At 40.1% G+C, this 17,362-nt stretch overlaps 1 long non-coding RNA gene across 1 annotated transcript; it reads left to right on the top strand.

Moving 5' to 3' along the window:
- The first annotated feature begins 2,663 nt into the window (after positions 1-2,663).
- On the top strand, positions 2,664-16,350 carry LOC132830156 (uncharacterized). Its single transcript, XR_009646333.1, has 3 exons — positions 2,664-2,692; positions 14,574-14,680; positions 16,136-16,350. It is a non-coding gene; the product is annotated as an uncharacterized LOC132830156 (long non-coding RNA).
- Positions 16,351-17,362: the final 1,012 nt, after the last annotated feature.

Here is a 17,362-nt window from a genome sequence, read left to right as displayed (position 1 = left end):
TCCAATTGGAACTCAATGAACAAACACATTGGCTTGGATCCCATTTACTACCCCCTTGAGAAAAATAACAGGAAATGATGTACCATAGAAAATGACATCACCACAGGAAATTACATCACCAAATGAAGGAAATCAAAACAAATAAATAGAAAGCGGGCTACACCAACAGTGCTTTATCTGGAGGCTCACTGAAGCTGTTACCTGGTATGGTGATGAATCGTCTGAAAGTGAATCTTCCAGCTCAGTGAGCAAACCTACATCCAGGAGGTAAGAAGTTTACGGAGCTTTTGGAGAGGCCTATACGTAGACAGCTCTGGAGTGAGGTTTTTTCATCGGAAGGTTGAAAACTGTCTGCTGGATCACTTGAGGAGGTGTAGCTTCTTTCTGCATTGTGGGGGTTCCATGATTAAGTTACAGTTCTTCTTATGGTCTTTCACTCAAAACAATGATATACCAGAGCTGAGAAAAGAAAACCATTATGTACAGAATGAGAAGGGAGTGGTGATATGGTTGGATCATCATCGGCATGAAGATGGTGCAAGGAGTTAAATGTCAGTCTTAGTTCTGAGACCACGCTGGTATATTCTGGTCAGGATGTTGCCTTGGGAATGCAGCAGCAATTGTCTGTCTCCATGATTTTTTTTGTGTGACAGTCATGTAAAATATGTACAACGTCTTCCTGCCGATGTGATCATAGACCTGTGTATTCATATATTTCGCTTTTATTACATGCAAATATATCATACTGTGGGCTTGACTCAGGATCTTAAATTGATTTCCTATGTAAATCATAACATAAATTTATTAATTTATTTAATAAATTATTTCCAATCACATCAAATGGTGCATATCTGAGGCTTGCAAGCTCAGGCTCCATATATTAATTAACATATTCATACATTAGATGCCGTTTGTCAGCAGAAAGAATTTATGTATAAAAACACAGTCATGGAGACATCATTCACTTACATTTACTTGGCAACATTCTGACCAATCAAAAACCACCTGCCTGGAATTAAGATTGGTGGTTAACTGTTCTTGTTGGATCGCCATGACAATTGATAGCCCAACAAATCAGCCCCCACCTCTCATGTGGATAAAATGGTGTCTCTCCCAGTCTGTTTCTTGCATCATAGCGCTGATAAGTGCAAGATAAAGAGTGTTGACTATTTCTTATCTCCTTTTAACAACATTTATGTTCTATACTATCAGGCAATTATTTAACTCCAGGATTGCTCAATTGAATTACAACATGCTAATTATAGATTCATTAATTGATCAGCTGTGGCTTGCACATTGGGAATCAAGACAAAGTCCATGAATTTAGGTTAATTAGGTTAAGCAGGAACAGTCAAATGGACTGAAAAGCAGGAGGATGTTGAGGAAAGGGAAGGAAAAAGAGAGCAGAGGAGAATGGAAGGGAAAAGGGAAGGTGTAATTGGGGAAGAGCAAAGAGTAGCACGGAGGAGGGGGATTCACGCAGACTGTGGCAAGAGGAGGAAAGGTGACTGAGCGGAGTCCCTAACTCGACCTCTTAATAATGGATATACTTGCCGTAAAGAAAGTGTAAAGCAATTGACGAGAATGATTCCTGGAATGCCAGGATTATTCTCTGAGAACAGATTGATGAGACTACATTCACTAGAGTTTAGATAAATGAGAAATTTCATTGAAGCATACAAAGTTCTTATACCAACTAACAAAATACATGCAAGAAGATAGTTTTTCCTTGTTCGTTTGATTAAACCAAGGAACACAGTCTCAGAATAAAAGACAGGCCATTCAAAACTGAAATTAGGAGGAATTTCTTCACAGAAGGGATCTTTGGAATTCTGAACCCTAAAAGGTTGAGGAGGATCAATCATTGAGTACATTCAAGACAGAGAACACAAGATTTCTAGATATCAATAGTTTTAAGGGGGAGAAAATTGGCCTTATTCTCCTTGAATGGCGACGAAGGGTCAATGAGCCAAATGGCCTAACCTGCTCCTATTTCCTAAGTTCCAATGTGTCAACAGAGACCACTGAAGGTGCAAGACATGGGATCTGGACTTATATTTATTGGGAGAGAAGATTGGGGGTGGAATGGGAAGTATGTGAAGATGGGTGGCAGATATGTCCACTGCCTGAGAGAGGTTATGTTGGAGACAGTTCTGGAGGTTTATGATAAATAAGTATTGTTTATAGCTATCTACTTTTTGCAAATTTCTTTTCTACTCGTGGGAGTGAGGGCAAGAGAATGCTTCTGTAAAGCAGAGGGAGGGAAATTTGTTCCAAATATCTGCTCAGTGGAAATCTGGGGTTGATGGAGTAATGAAACAACTGATTTTGATGACACATGCCATTCATCTCCCCATTCAAGTTGTTCAATTACTTGTGTCCACCACTCCTGATCATTGGGACTTCTTGCTCTGTGCAGGTTTAGTTCATCACAAATTTGGTATTTAGAGCTCTGGATAGCAGTACTTAATCTAAGCATGAAATGGTTTAGGGTTTGATTTGGTAGTAATCTGTAGCTTTCCTTGCTTTGGATTTTTAAGGTGTCGTTTGGAGGCTAGGTCTTATTTTATCCAGCCCTGCTAAAGGAGTGGAAGGTTGTGCTTATCTACATTTCTGTCAAAGTGATTTATGATAAAGACGCCAGCAATTTGTGCAACTGGTGAAGAACTGGCAACTTAAGCAGAGGTGACAGGTATTTCTAACTCATTTTCATTTTACTACAGATCTTCTGAGTCCATTTTAAATAATGTATCACTTTCCATATAGCTATAACCTCCCTGACAAGACTTTGAAGCTGATTAGTTAACAGTCATTTGTGTATTTCTATTCATAAGTAGTGTCAGAATTTATATTTGAAAAGTTTCCACTCATTGCAACTATCCAAGGCCAAGGACTGTGACTTTTATATTTTTCACCGCTCCAGATTTACAAGTAAGATAGTGTTAAGTGCGGTTCTCAACTAGTCATGCAACATTCCAGTCACAGAGCCACTTATAAGCAATGAGCAATGAATTTTGAGACATTTCAATGTTCTAATATATGGTGAGTTGCTACTTGTGCTTATTTTTGTTCTATTTGGTGGAATAATCATTATGATGAATTACAATTTCAAGTTCTAGAATGATTGTAAGCCTATACCAATATCCAAAAAGAAATAAAATATTACCATCACCTTTCAGATGCAGAAGCCATTAACTACTGTGCAGTAAGATCAGAGGAAATAAAAAGTTATATTTTCTCTTGTATAGCATCACTAATGAGAAAATATATCATTTGATATTTTAAAAAATTCATTCTTTGGATGTGGGCATTGCTGGCAAATATTCTTACTTTGAATGCTGGCCAACATTTATTGCCCAGCACTAATTGCCCAAAGAGTAGTTAAAAACTCAACTACATTGCTGTGGGTCCAGAATTACATTTATCCAGACAGCTAAGAATTGCAGATTTCCTTCCCATAAAGGATATTAGTAAATCACATGACCTTTCAAAATGACAATCAACAGTGATTACACGATTACCCTTAGACTAGCTTCTCTTTTAATTCCAAATGTTTCTTTTTATGGAATACAAATTTCACTATCTGCCATGGTGGGAGTCACATCCCATTTGCCTAGAACTGATTATGTAAGTGTGGTTAGTTGTGAATCCTATCAGATTGCATGGATCTGATTGCACAGATTGGAGTGGCAGTTAGAGGCATTGAGAAATTTACAGGAGCTAGGGGGTGTGATGGCTGGCAATTATAGGAAGGGAGAAAAACTACAGATACAGTCAGGTAGGAGGCAGGAGTCTCCTGTGGCTATCACTAAATCAAACAAATATGCTATTTTGGATAATGTAAGGGGTGATGGATTCTCAGGGGAATGTAGCACAAACAGCTTAATTTCTCATATCAAGACTGGCTCTAATGCAACGAAGGGTACCTAAAGTTCCAAGCGATCAATTGTGGTAGGGGACTAATTAGTCAGAGACACAAACAGACATTTCTGTGGCCGACAGTGAGCTGAATCAGAATGGTGTGTTGCTTCCCTAGTAGTAGGATCAAGGATATCTCGGAGAGAGTGCAGAACGTTCTCAAAGGGGAGAGGGACCAGCAGACAGTCATTGCACACATTGAAACTAACAACATAGAAAGGAAAAAGGATGAAGGGAGAATGTAGAAAGTTAGGCAGGAATATAAAGAGGAGCCTTGAGGGTAGTAGTATTTGGATTACTCCCAGTAATACAAGCTAGTGAGGGGAGGAATAGGAGGATAGAGCAGATGATTTTGTGGCTGAGGAGCTGGTGCAGGGGAGTAGGGTTCACATTTTTTGATGATTGGAATCTCTTCTAGAGTAGAAGTGACCTGTATAAGCAGGATGGATTGGACCTGAATTGGAAGGGGACAAATATACTGCCAGAGAGATTTACTCGAGCTATTCGGAAGGATTTAAACTGGTAAGGTGTGGGGTGGGACCAAGGAGATACTGAGGAAAGATATCAACCTGAGACTGGTAAATTTGCAAAATTTACAAATTTTCCAAATACATGTACCTCCTGTTCCTCAGGATTCCCTCCAACAACGTGCCCACCACCGACGTCAGGCTCACTGGTCTATAGTTCCCTGGCTTGTCCTTATCATCCTTCTTAAATAGTGGCACCACGTTTGCCAACCTCCAGTCTTCCAGCACCTCACCTGTGACTATCGAAGATACAAATATCTCAGCAAGAGGCCCAGCAATGTCTTCCCTAGCTTCCCACAGAGTTCTAGGGTGCACCTAATCAGGTCCTGGGGATTTATCCACTTTTATGTGCTTCAAGACATCCAGCACGCCCTCCTCTGTAATCTGGATGCTGATGCTGATGCAAACTACTCATTTAATATCTCCCCCTTCTCATATTGTTCCGCACATAAACTGCCTTTCTAATCTTTGACAGGCCCTATTCTCTCTCTAGTTACCCTTTTGTCCTTAATATATTTATAAAATCCCTTTGGATTCTCCTTAACTGCCCTCCTGATTTCCCTCATCAGGATACTCCTACTGCCTTTATACTCTAAGGATTCACTCAGTCTCTGTGGTCTATCCCTGGCATATGCTTCCTTCTTTATCTTAACCAAAACCTTAATTTCTCTAATCATCTAGCATTCCCTACAGTGACCAGCCATGCCTTTCACCCTAACAGGAATATACTGTCTCTGAACTCTCATAATCTCATTTTTGAAGGCTTCCCATTTTCCAGCTGTACATTTATGTGCGGAACATCTACACCCAATCAACTTTTGGAAGTTCTTGCCTAGTCGTGTAAAAATTAGCCCTCCTCTAATTTAGAACTTCACGTTTTAGATCTTGTCTATCCTTTTCCATCACTATTTTAAAACTAATAGAATTATGGTCGCTGGCCCCAAAGTGCTCCTCCATTGACACTTCAGTCACCTGCCCTGCCTTATTTCCCAAGAGTAGGTCGACTTTTGTAGCTTCTCTAGTAGGTACATCCACATACTGAGTCAGAAAATTTTCTTGTACATACTTAACAAATTCTTCTCCATCTCAACCCTTAACAATATGGCAGCCCTAGTCTATGTTTGGAAAGTTAAAATCCCCTACCATAGCCATTTTATTATTCTTACAAATACCCGAGATCTCCTTACAAATTTGTTTCTCAATTTCCTGCTGACAACTGGGGAGATCTATAGTGTACTTTGCATCAGAGTTTACTGTGGAGAACGGCCATGCATTTAGGTAGCTAAATCCCCAGAACCTGATTAGAACTCTGTGGGAAGATAGAGAAGTGATTGCTGGGCCTCTTGTTGAGATATTGTATCATTGATAGTCACCAGTGAGATGTCAGAAGACTGGCGGTTGGATAACGTGGTGGTGCTTTTTAAGAAAGTTGTTAATGAAAAACCAGGAAATTTTGGACCAGTGAGCCTGGGCATATTGTTGGATAGAACCCTAAAGGGCAGGATTTACATGTATTTGGATAGGCAAGGACTGATTGGGGACAGTCAACATGGCTTTGTGCATGGGAAATGTTTTCCACAAATTTGAGTTTTTTGAAGAAGTAATAAAGAGGATTGATGAGGGCAGAGCAGTGGACATGATCTATTTGGAGTACAAAAAGGAGTTCAACACGGTTCCTCATGGTAGACTGGTTGGCAAGGTTAGATCACATGGAATATACGGAGCACCAGCTATTTGGATACAAACTGGCTGAAAGGTAGAAGACAGAGGGTGGTGGTGGAAGGTTGCTTTTCAGAATGGAGGCCTATAATCAGAGGTGTGCCCCAGCAATCCGTGCTGGTCCACTACTTTTCATCATTTATATAAATGATTTGGATATGAACATAGGAGGTATAATTAGTAAGTTTGGAGATGACACCAAAATTTGAGATGTAGTGCACAGCAAAGAAGGTTATTTCAGAGTATAATGGGATCTCGATCAGGTGGGCCAATAGGCCAAGGAATGGCAGATGGAGTTTAATTTAGATAAATGTGAGGTGCTGCATCTTGGAAAGGCAAATCAGGGCAGGACTTATACACTTCATGGTAAGGTCCTGGGGAGTGTTGCTAAACAAAGAGACTTTGGAGACTGGAGTCTCAGGTTGATAGGATAGTGAAGAGGACGTTTAGTATGCTTTCCTTTATTGGTCAGAGCACTAAGATTAGGAGTTGGGAGGTCATGCTGCTGCTGTACAAAACATTGTTTTCTCTGAAGCATCAGGGGCTGAGGGGTGATTTGATAAACATTTATCAAATCATGAGTCGTGTTGATATGGTAAATAGGCAAGGTTTTTTCCCTGGATTGGGGGACATAGGTTTAGGAGGGAGAGACAAAAGATTTAAAGGGGACCTTCATGGGCAATCTTTTCCATGCAAAGGATGGCACATGTATGGAATGAGCTGCCAGTGGAAGTGGTGGGGGCTGGTACAATTATAACATTTAAAAGGCATCTGGATGGGTAAATGAATAGGAAGGGGTTAGAGGGATATGGGCCAAGTGCTGGCAATTGGGACTTGATTAATTTAGGAAAACTGGTTGGCATGGATGAGTTGGACCGTAGGGTCTGTTTCCATGCTGTACATCTCTATGACTCTATGATGAAGAGTCACTGGATTAGAAATGCTAACTCCACAGTTTTGTCCACAGATGCTGCCAAACCTGCTGAGGTCTCCAGCAAATTCTGCTTTTGATACACTGTCAAGGTCTGTTTAAGTGATGCATTTTTAATGGCTAACATGGAGTACACACAAAGCTACTTACAACAAAAGGAGAGGTCAGCTGACTGCAGCAAATCAGCTAGTACACTAAGGAAAATTGCATTTCTCCAAACATCCCTCCTTGAAAAACAAATAAGCAATATTATTTGCAGTTACAAGTTTCACAGATTACTCAATTTACATGGTCACAACAAACCATTATCACTCATTAAGTAAATTGTGTTAATGCTAGGCAGTTCTAGCTTCACCAGTCTCTGCACATGAATTACACACATCGTCTTAAAATAGTGCTGTCTCCTCATGGTACACATGCGTGTTGTCAATGGCTGTTCTTCAGGCATCTGCTTGTTCCTCGGCTGACATTCCTTTTCTGCGTGGTGTCATTCTTGAGACGAGTGCTGTTGCCATGGCAATGCATGTTGCTGATCCACTTCCATTGCTGGGGAACAATGAACCCCTAGGACTGATGTTTGTTCTGTACTTTGTGCATTTAGTGAGTTCACAACTTCCTGAACAGCTGTCTAAAGTACAGTTTCTCTAATTGTACAAATATCTGCAGCAGTGATGATATCTGTTCATTCACCTGCATTGCCTATGACCAAGGTGACAATTGCTCAACATAGGTCCTAAATTGTAATGCAAAGTGACTTTTGTTAAGAGCATTGTATGTTTGCAGCCTGAGAGCTTAGCTCTGACAATGATGTGTCAATTCTACAGAAGTAAATTTGATTTCTATCATTTTGTTACTCATACCTGCAATACTTACGACTGAAGGAGATTTTTTTGCTGTTGGAAGAGTAACTTGGCTGTGATATGACATTAGTTTTTGGACTGGACTACTTTCCATGCCTTCAGTAGGTGTATTTTTCCATTCGAGGATTGCCTTTTACAAGTCTGTGCTTGACTTGCATAATTTCTTCATGATCCATTTAGCGATTTTCACTGCCAGCTCAGACTTTCCATTTGACAGGGGATAGTCTGGACATGATATGTAGTGTTGAATTTCTTCACGACACGGCTGAAATCTTCACTTGTGAATTGAAGGTCATTGTCACTCATCACACTGATTGGAACGTCATAAGAACAAAGTGTACTTTCAGACATTCCATAATCTAACTGGTGGTCATTAATGTCGCAGCATTGAAACATTTACAATCAATGAAAGATAGCTTCGCATAACTCTACTCCATTGAATGAGGTTTATAAGAAAGATTTTCCTGCTTTGCTTTGGTCGATGCTGTTAGATGCTAAAGATGCCATCTGAAGAACATCCTCATCATCACAATGCTGCAGCTGTTTGCCCCAGAGGTTCTGAAGGTCAAAGCCCTGTCTTCTGCACGGGTACAAAGCCCCAGACGTGACCTACATGGAGACATGAGGGCCATCTCCTCTCTCTCTTTGGCCCCAGTCAAGGCAGTTGATGCATTGGAGATACAGTAGACAGCAACATATAGCATTCTCACCTCCACCTCAAACAAATCAACACTTCTAATAACTGAAGCATGTGGTCTGGAAAGATTCAACTTAGTTGCCAAAGTAGAACTTTCCACAGCTGCACATGGAGCAGGGCTGCTCACTTCACCCTTTGGAATAGTAAATGTTCACAGCATTATCCGATATGCAACACTGCCTTTCTTCAGTGTTGTGGACTGTTACGTATGTGTGGAGAGGACCTCATTATTGCTGCCACAAGTACAACCTGCTACTGTATTCGTGCCAAAAGGCTTGAAAACAGACATATGAATCTGGACAGTGATATGTAATGTCTATGAGGTGGCATACACTGGCCTCTTTGTTGGAGGCCTCCATTTGCCAATATTTGGAGGACACTGTTCAAATGTAATTCCTGTGTGTTGCAACTGCTGAATGATTACATTACTGAGAAGTTCCTTTGTTTCTCTTGGTGCCCATGTGGGCTCATTAGAATGAGTAGATGGTCAGGTAAACAAAAGTAGGCCACTCGGCCCTTCAAACCTGCACTAGCATTCAATAAGATCATGGCCGATCTGATTTTAGCCTTAACTCGACATTGCTGTCTACCCCCAGTAATCTTTTATCCCCTTGCTATCAAGAATCTGTCTATCTCTGCCTGAAAAATATTGAAAGATTCTGCAATTCACTGACTTTTGAGGAAAGGAATTCCAAAGGCTCAGAACCCTTAGTAAAATATTTTCTCATTTCTGTCTGAAATAAGTAACTGCTTATTTTTAACACTTCTTCCACAAGAATAAACTGTCTTTTAACATCTAGCTATTCAAGTCGCCTCAGAATCTTATGCTTCAATTCAGCCACCACTATCTCTTCTAAGCTCATTCCACTCATTCTAGGTATTAGCCTAATAAAACTTCTGTAAACTATTTCCAATGCTTTAATATCATTTTGTAAGTATGTTGACCAGTACTGTACTTCAGATGCAGTCTCACCCAATGCTATGTATAGCTGAAGCATAACCTCCTTATTTTTGTATTCAATTCCCCCTTGCAATAAAACATAATATTCTATTAGCTTTCCTGATTACTTGCTGTACCTGCATACTAACTGTCTACTAAGCTTCAGGACAACCATGTCCCAGAGCTCTGCAAATTCTCACCATTTAAATAATTTGCTTGGATCTAACAGTTGAAGTTCTAAATTGGAGTAAGGCTAATTTTGATGGTATTAGGCAAGAACTTTCAAAAGCTGATTGGGGACAGATGTTGGCAGGTAAAGGAATGGCTGGAAAATGGGAAGCCTTCAGAAATGAGATAAAGAGAGTGCAGATTCCTGTAAGGGTGAAAGGAAAGGCTGGTACGTATAGAGAATGCTGGATGACTAAAGAAATTGAGGGTTTAGTTAAGAAAAAGAAGGAAGCATATATCAGGTATAGACAGGAGAGATTGAGTGAGTCATTAGAACAGTACAAAGGCAGTAGGAGTATACTTAAGAGAGAGATAAGGAGAACAAAAAGGGGACATGAGATAGCTTTGGCAAATAGGGTTAAAGAGAAGTGAAAGGGTTTTTACAAATACATTAAGGACAAAAGGGTAACTAGGGAGAGAATAGGGCCCCTCAAAGATCAGCAAGGCAGCCTTTGTGTGGAGCCACAGGAGATAGGGTAGATATTAAACGAGTATTTTGCATTAGTGTTTACTGTGGAGAAGGACGTGGAAGATATAGAATGTGGGGAAATAGATGGTGACATATTGAAAAATGTCCATATTACAGAGGAGGTAGTGCTGGATGTCTTGAAACGCATAAAGGAGGATAAATCCCCAAGACCTGATCAGGTGTAACCTAGAACTCAGGGAAACTAGGAAAGTGATTGCTGGGCTCTCCTTGCTGAGATATTTGTAGCATTGATAGTCACAGGTAAAGTGCCAGAAAACTGGAGATTGGCAAACGTAGTGCCACTGTTTAAGAAGGGTGGTAAGGACAAACCAGGGAACTATAGACTGCTGAGCCTGATGTTGATGGTGGGCAAGTTGTTGGAGGGAATCCTGAGGGACAGGATTTACAAGTATTTGGAAAGGCAAGGACTGATTAGGAATAGTCAACATGACTTTGTGCATGGGAAATGAAATCTCACGAACTTGAATTACTTTTTTGAAGAAGTAACAAAGAGGATTGATGAGTGCAGAGCGGTAGATGTGATCTATATGGACTTCAGTCAGGTGTTCAATAAGGTTCCCCATGGGAGAATGGTTAGTAAGGTTAGATCTCATGGAATAAAGGGAGAACTAGCCATTTGGATACAGAACTGGCTCGAAGATAGAAGACAGAGGGTGATGGTGGAGGGTTGCTTTTCAGACTGGAAGCCTGTGGTTTGCCACAAGGATCGGTGCTGGGTCCACTACTTTTTGTCATTTGTATAAATTATTTGAATATGACCATAGGAGGTATAGTTAGTAAGTTTGCAGATGACACCAAACTTGAAAGTGTAGTAGAAGGTAAAGAAGGTTACCTCAGATTACAATGGGATCTTGACCAGATGGGCCAATAGGCTGCGGAATGGCAGATGGAGTTTAATCAGATAAATGTGAAGTGTTGCATTTTGGGAAAGCAAATCAGAGCAGGACTTATACATTTAGTGGTAATGTCCTGGGGAATGATGATGAACAAAGAGACCTTGGAGTGCAGGTTCATAGCTCCTTGAAAGTAGAGTCACAGGTAGGTAGGATGGTGAAGAAGGTGCTTGGTATGCTTTCCTTTATTGGTCAGAGTATTGAGTACAGGAGTTGGGAGGTCATATTGCGGCTGTACAGGATGTTGGTGAGGCCACTTTTGGAATATTGCGTGCAATTCTGGACTGCTTCCTATCGGAAAGATGTGAAACTTGAAAGGGTTCAGAAAAGATTTACAAGGATGTTGCCAGGGTTGGAGGATTTGAGCTATAGGGAGAGGTTAAATAGTTTGGGGCTGTTTTCCCTGGAGCGTCGGAGGCTGAGGGGTGACCGTGTCGAGGTTTATAAAATCATGATAGGATTAATAGACAAAGTCTCTTCCCTGTGGTGTGGGAGTCCAGAACAAGAGGGCATAAGTTGAGGGTGAGAGAAGAAAGATATAAAAGAGACCTAATGGGCAACCTTTTCACGCAGAGGGTAATGCGTATATGGTATGAGCTTCCAGAGGAAGTAATGGAGGTTGTTACAATTGCAACATTTGAAAGGCATCTGGATGGGTACATGAATAAGACCATAAGATATACAAGTGGAAGTAAGGCCATTCAGCCCATTGAGTCCTCTCCACCATTTAATCATGGCTGATGGGCATTTCAACTTCACTTAACCGCACTCTTCCCATAGCCCTTAATTCCTTGTGAGATCAAGAATTTATCAATCTCTGCCTTGAAGACACTTAACATCCCAGCCTCCACTGTGCTCCGTGGCAGTGAATTCCACGGGCCCAGCACTCTCTGGCTGAAGAAACGTCCCCTCGTATCTGTTCAAAATTGACCCCCTCAAATTCTAAGGCTGTGCCCACGGGTCTAGTCTCCCTGCCTAACGGAAACAAATTTCCAGTATCCACCCTTTATAAGCCATGCATTATCTTGTAAGTTTCTGTTAGATCTCCCCTCAACCTTCTAAACTCGAAAGAATACAATCCCAGGATCCTCAGCCGCTCATAATATGTTAGGCCTACCATTCCAGGGATCATCTGTGTGAATCTCTGCTGAACACTCTCCACTGCCAGTATGTCCTACCTGAGGTGTGGGACCCAAAATTGGAGACAGTATTCTAAATGGGGCCTAACTAGAGCTTTATAAAGTCTCAAAAGCACATTGCTGCTTTTATATTCCAACCCTCTTGAGATAAATGACAACATCACATTTGCTTTCTTAACCACGGACTCAACCTGCAAGTCAACCTTTAGAGAATCCTGGACTAGCACTCCCAGAACTTTTTGTACTTTGGCTTTATGGGAATAGGAAGGGTTTAGAGGGATATGGGCCAAGTGCTGGCAAATGGGACTAGATTAGGTTGGGATATCTGGTTGGCATGGATGTGTTGACCGAAGGGTCTGTTTTCACGCTGTACTTCTCTCTGACTCTAAAATGAGCAATTTCCCATTTTCCCAAATTGTATTCCATTTGCCAGATCTTTACCACTCACTTAACCTGTCTATATCAATTTGTAGGCTCAATGTGCCCTCTTCACAGCTCACTTTTCTACCTATCATTGTGTCATCAGCAAATTTACCCACCACACCTTCATATTGTAAAGAGTTTGAAGTCCCAGAACCAATCACAGTAGCTCACCTCCATGACATCCTACCAACCTGAAAACAACCCATTTATTGCAACCCTTTGCTTCCTATTAACCAGCCAATCTGCTATCCATAACAATTTGCCCCTGATACTGTAAGGCTATTATTTTCTTTGTTTTGGAACTTTATCAAATGTCTTTTGGAAGTTAAATACAAACAACTCCCTTTATCTACAGTATAAGTTACTTCTTCAAAGAACTGCAATAGTTAGTTAAATATGATTTTCCTTTGACAAAACCATGTTGGTTACCTTGAACTTTTCCAACTTTCCTGTCTTGATGACTTTAATAACCGGGTCTAACATTTTCCATAAGACAGATGGTAAGCCAACTGGCCTGTGAATTCCTGCTTTCTGCATCCCTCAATTTTGAATAAAGGATTTGCATTAGCTATTTCCAATCTGAATGAACTTTCCCTAAATCTAATAAGTTTTGGAAAATTAAACCAATATACCACCCATCTCACTAGTTTCTTCTTTTAAGAACCTAGTATTAAATCCATCATGATCATGGGATTTGTCAGTTTGCAGTTCCAATGATTTATTGAGTCCTACTTCCCTGGTAATTGAAATTTTCTTGAGTTCATCCCTCCTTTTCAATTTGTGATTTACTGCTATTTCCTGAATGCGACCTGAACTTTCTCTCGTGAAAAATGCCACAAAATATCTGTTCAGATTAAATGCGATCTCTTTATCCTCCATTACTAATTCTCCAGATTCATTTCCTTTGGATCAACGCTTGGTTAATAAATTGTTTTTTTAAAAAAAGAATATCCTTGAAGAATCCTTTCCTGTCTGTTTTTATGTTTTTAGCCACTTGTTTTATACTCTCTTTTTCTCTTCTTATTAATCTTCTAGTAACTCTGCATGTTTATACACTGTCCAATCTTCTGACCTACCATTCTATTTTGCACAATTCTAAGTCTTCTCTTGCATTTGATACAATATTTGACTTCTCTTAGTCAACTACAGATGGCATGTACCTTAGATGGAATGTTACCATTTTATCTTCTGTGGAATATCTACCTAGTTTGTAACTGTATCTCTATTGACCTACCTTTTAACCAAAATTGCCAGTTCACTTTCACTAACCCTGCTTTCATGCCCTCCTAATTGCCACTTGACTAATTCAGAATAATAGTCCTGGTCCCACACACATCTCCTTAAACTGTTTATAAAATTCTATCATGCAATGGTGGCTGCTACCCAAGGGCAATTCCAATATGAGGTCAGTAATTAATCCAGTCTTATAGGTTAAAAACAGGCCTAGTATAGGCTACCTTCTGGTTGGTACCATACATATTGGTGTTTAAATATGATGCTACCACCAGCAATCTTGGGAAGTGCCAGCAATGGCAAATATCTCTGTATGGATGCAGCACCATAGAGACATGGTATATACATAATGAGGTCAACAGCATAAAATTGCATTTGAAAACCTACTCGGCAAATGCTTCATAAACTCCAAAGATTGACACTTAGCTGATTCTTAGTAAAATTCAGAACCATGTGATATCAAGTGATAGACTTGTAACAGTTGACACGGTCTGCACACAAAGGCATTTACCACAAACTTAGAGGTTTCATGACCATGCCTACACAACTAAGTTCAATTGCATTTCTCCAAACAGGGTCCTTCTGATATATACAGATTGGGCTGAGATGATATCTTCAGGACCCAAAAAAAGAGTACAACCAGAGGCCAGAACATGGAAATTATTTTGACATTTTTTGGCAGGTGAGCAGTGCAGGAAGAGGCTAGAAGAAGCAGTTTAAGCTCAATAAAGACAAACCGTTTATATTTTCTCTGTGGTGAAATGATAAGCAGGAATGTTCATTTGAGTCTAATAAAGACTATCGAGGTGTACCCTGCCCCGAGTTTCCTTCCCAGAAGCCCAAAACAATTCCTGCTGACTTGCCTGACTGCCAGGGACCATTTCATCAGATTCCAGCAGCAGCTGCTTCCAGCTGAGGTTTGGCTCCTGCCCATTGGCCAATGGACCAACTGCTGCTTTCTGTTTCAGGTGGAAGATTTATTGGGGTTGTGCAGATGAGGCCCAGAGATAAAATCTCCCAAGGCCTTTACAGCCAAGGTCAAGTTTTTTTTGTGTGAATATTGAATATCACTCTAATTCCTCTTTTTCACTCTAATTCCTCTTTCAACTACGACTACATGAGTCCATCGTACTTTCTGTAAATGCTCTGCATTTCCAGTTTAGTTAATGAACATATTCTCTCAAGAAAGTTGGTTGACTTTCCACATTGTTCCAGATCTCTCGATATAATCATGTGACACTGACATGATTATACATCATTATCATTATATTTCTTGCTGAGGGCCCATTACTCAACAAGGATAGTTTGCTGTCATCCTCGATAAGTGAGCACCCAACTCCCAGCCCAAGTTAAATTCATGACGTGGACAGGTTTTTGGAGATGGGCTTGAACCTACAACATTTTGACTCAGAGGGAGGGGTGCTACAATGGAGCCAAGCAGACACTTGACAACTTTAGAAAACCTCAGGACTAACTGAATGAGAACAGGAAAATATGCACAAAGGCCACAACTGACCAATGGCCATTGCATTGAGTCAGAAAATACAGAAATAATAAACATAAGATCCCTCCTCACCAAAACCTCTTGAAACAAAGACTCATCCAGTTGCCTCCATTCTAATTCATTCCTTTTAGCTGCAAAACTTATATTCTTTCAAAATTTAGATGCAGGTGTTACATGTACACTGATAACCCTCAGACATCAAAAACATATGATCTATTTACCCAAGTGTGATAGAGTAGAGTCTAGGCCAACTCCCTGTGTTTTTTTTGATTGGTGCCAGGGAACCATGCACATCCACCTGGAAGATAACATCCCAAGCAAACCGTCATGTTGTTGATCTGTTCTACACTTCAAGCTCAGTGCTGTCTTGCATACACAGCCTTGGCCTTTCACCTCAATTTCTCAATTCAAATAAAGCATTGCAAGTGTTATAGAAAGGATATGTTACAGCCAGTTGTGAAATGGGCCAAATCGTTTTACACATCAGTAAACCAGATATCGCTGACTTCAGTCATGAAGATATTTATCAAAATTCACTATCATACTATGACATATGTTTTGATTAAACCTTGTGAAGTGATAACTAAAATATCTTCTCGTTGATGTATCATCTCTTCTATGTGGTGGAGGTAGAAAGAAGATTCGTGCACCAGTTTTTTGGATCCAATGCCAAAGAAGGACAGGATGAATTGCAGGACAAGACATGAAGAGAAATTACAAAATGAGAAGCACCGTTAGTGGTGACATAGCAGAAAAAGTCGAAGGAGAAAACAAGAGACTTGGAAGCAATTCGTTAACAAGTATCAAAGCTGCAATGTTTAGTTTTTAGTAACAAATTACCAAAGAAGTGCCTGGTGTCATATCTAAAGTGTATCCAAATCTGAAAAATCCATGACTGTGCTAGTTTGGACTCTATGTCTCTTCATGTTGAATTTTATAAAGACAAAACAAGCTTCCTCTAGCATGCAAAACTCATTCTTAATTACATTCACAATTAACCTATAAACTCAAACTCATATTTAATGATTATGTTTAGCATTAGAAATTAAATTTTGAATAATTCTGGGAAAATATGTCAGAACAGAGTTATTTTATATTTGTAGTGTTTCAGTATGACTGTGATAACTTTCTCTTGGTGATCACAGGAAAAAACACTCCACTTGACAATGGATAGATGTATCTCGAAGGCTCAGACAGAGCCACACCTATCCTGAGCAAGCTTATATCATCTACATGTCAGAAGATTCACTGCAACTTGCCTTGACGTCTTGGGGAATGAACAATTAAAATTAGTCATGCTCATGACTGATCAATAGTCATCAACTCCTGTGTACTAGAAATGACATGTTTGTGAGAGTCCACTCATAAAGGAGTGTACCAAACCTGGCTGGATGACCTTCAAGGTTGAGTAGCTCACTGACAATGTCAAACAGGAGGAACAATCTGTCAGGCAAACTGGTGACATTAAGTTCCAAAAAAACATGAGTAACAAAATTTAAATGGGATTGAAAAATTGGATGGGAAGTAGAATAATGTATTTGTCAATACATCAGTATCATATTTACAGGTTTCTATATATATGCACAGAATTTAATTGCCACATTTTAGCAGGGATAAGCCATACATTGGATTACCTTTCTGTGCCATAGTGACTTCCTCCTTATAACAGTTTTCTCTCATGTCCATTTATGGCATGAATTTCCATTGCAATCATAGAGTTGCCCAGCCACTTCAAATGCTGCTGATTGAATGGAATAAAGGAGTTGTACAAGTCTGCACTTCAGAAAAAAAGCCTTTCAGCCCATCAGGTTTGTGCTGGTGAAAAAACAACCAGGGTGGCTCAGTGGTTAGCACTGCTGC

Source organism: Hemiscyllium ocellatum, chromosome 30, assembly GCF_020745735.1.
Source record: "Hemiscyllium ocellatum isolate sHemOce1 chromosome 30, sHemOce1.pat.X.cur, whole genome shotgun sequence".
Lineage (NCBI taxonomy): Eukaryota > Metazoa > Chordata > Chondrichthyes > Orectolobiformes > Hemiscylliidae > Hemiscyllium > Hemiscyllium ocellatum.
The sequence above is the reverse complement of the archived record's forward strand: the minus strand, read 5'-3'. Positions and strand labels throughout refer to the sequence as shown.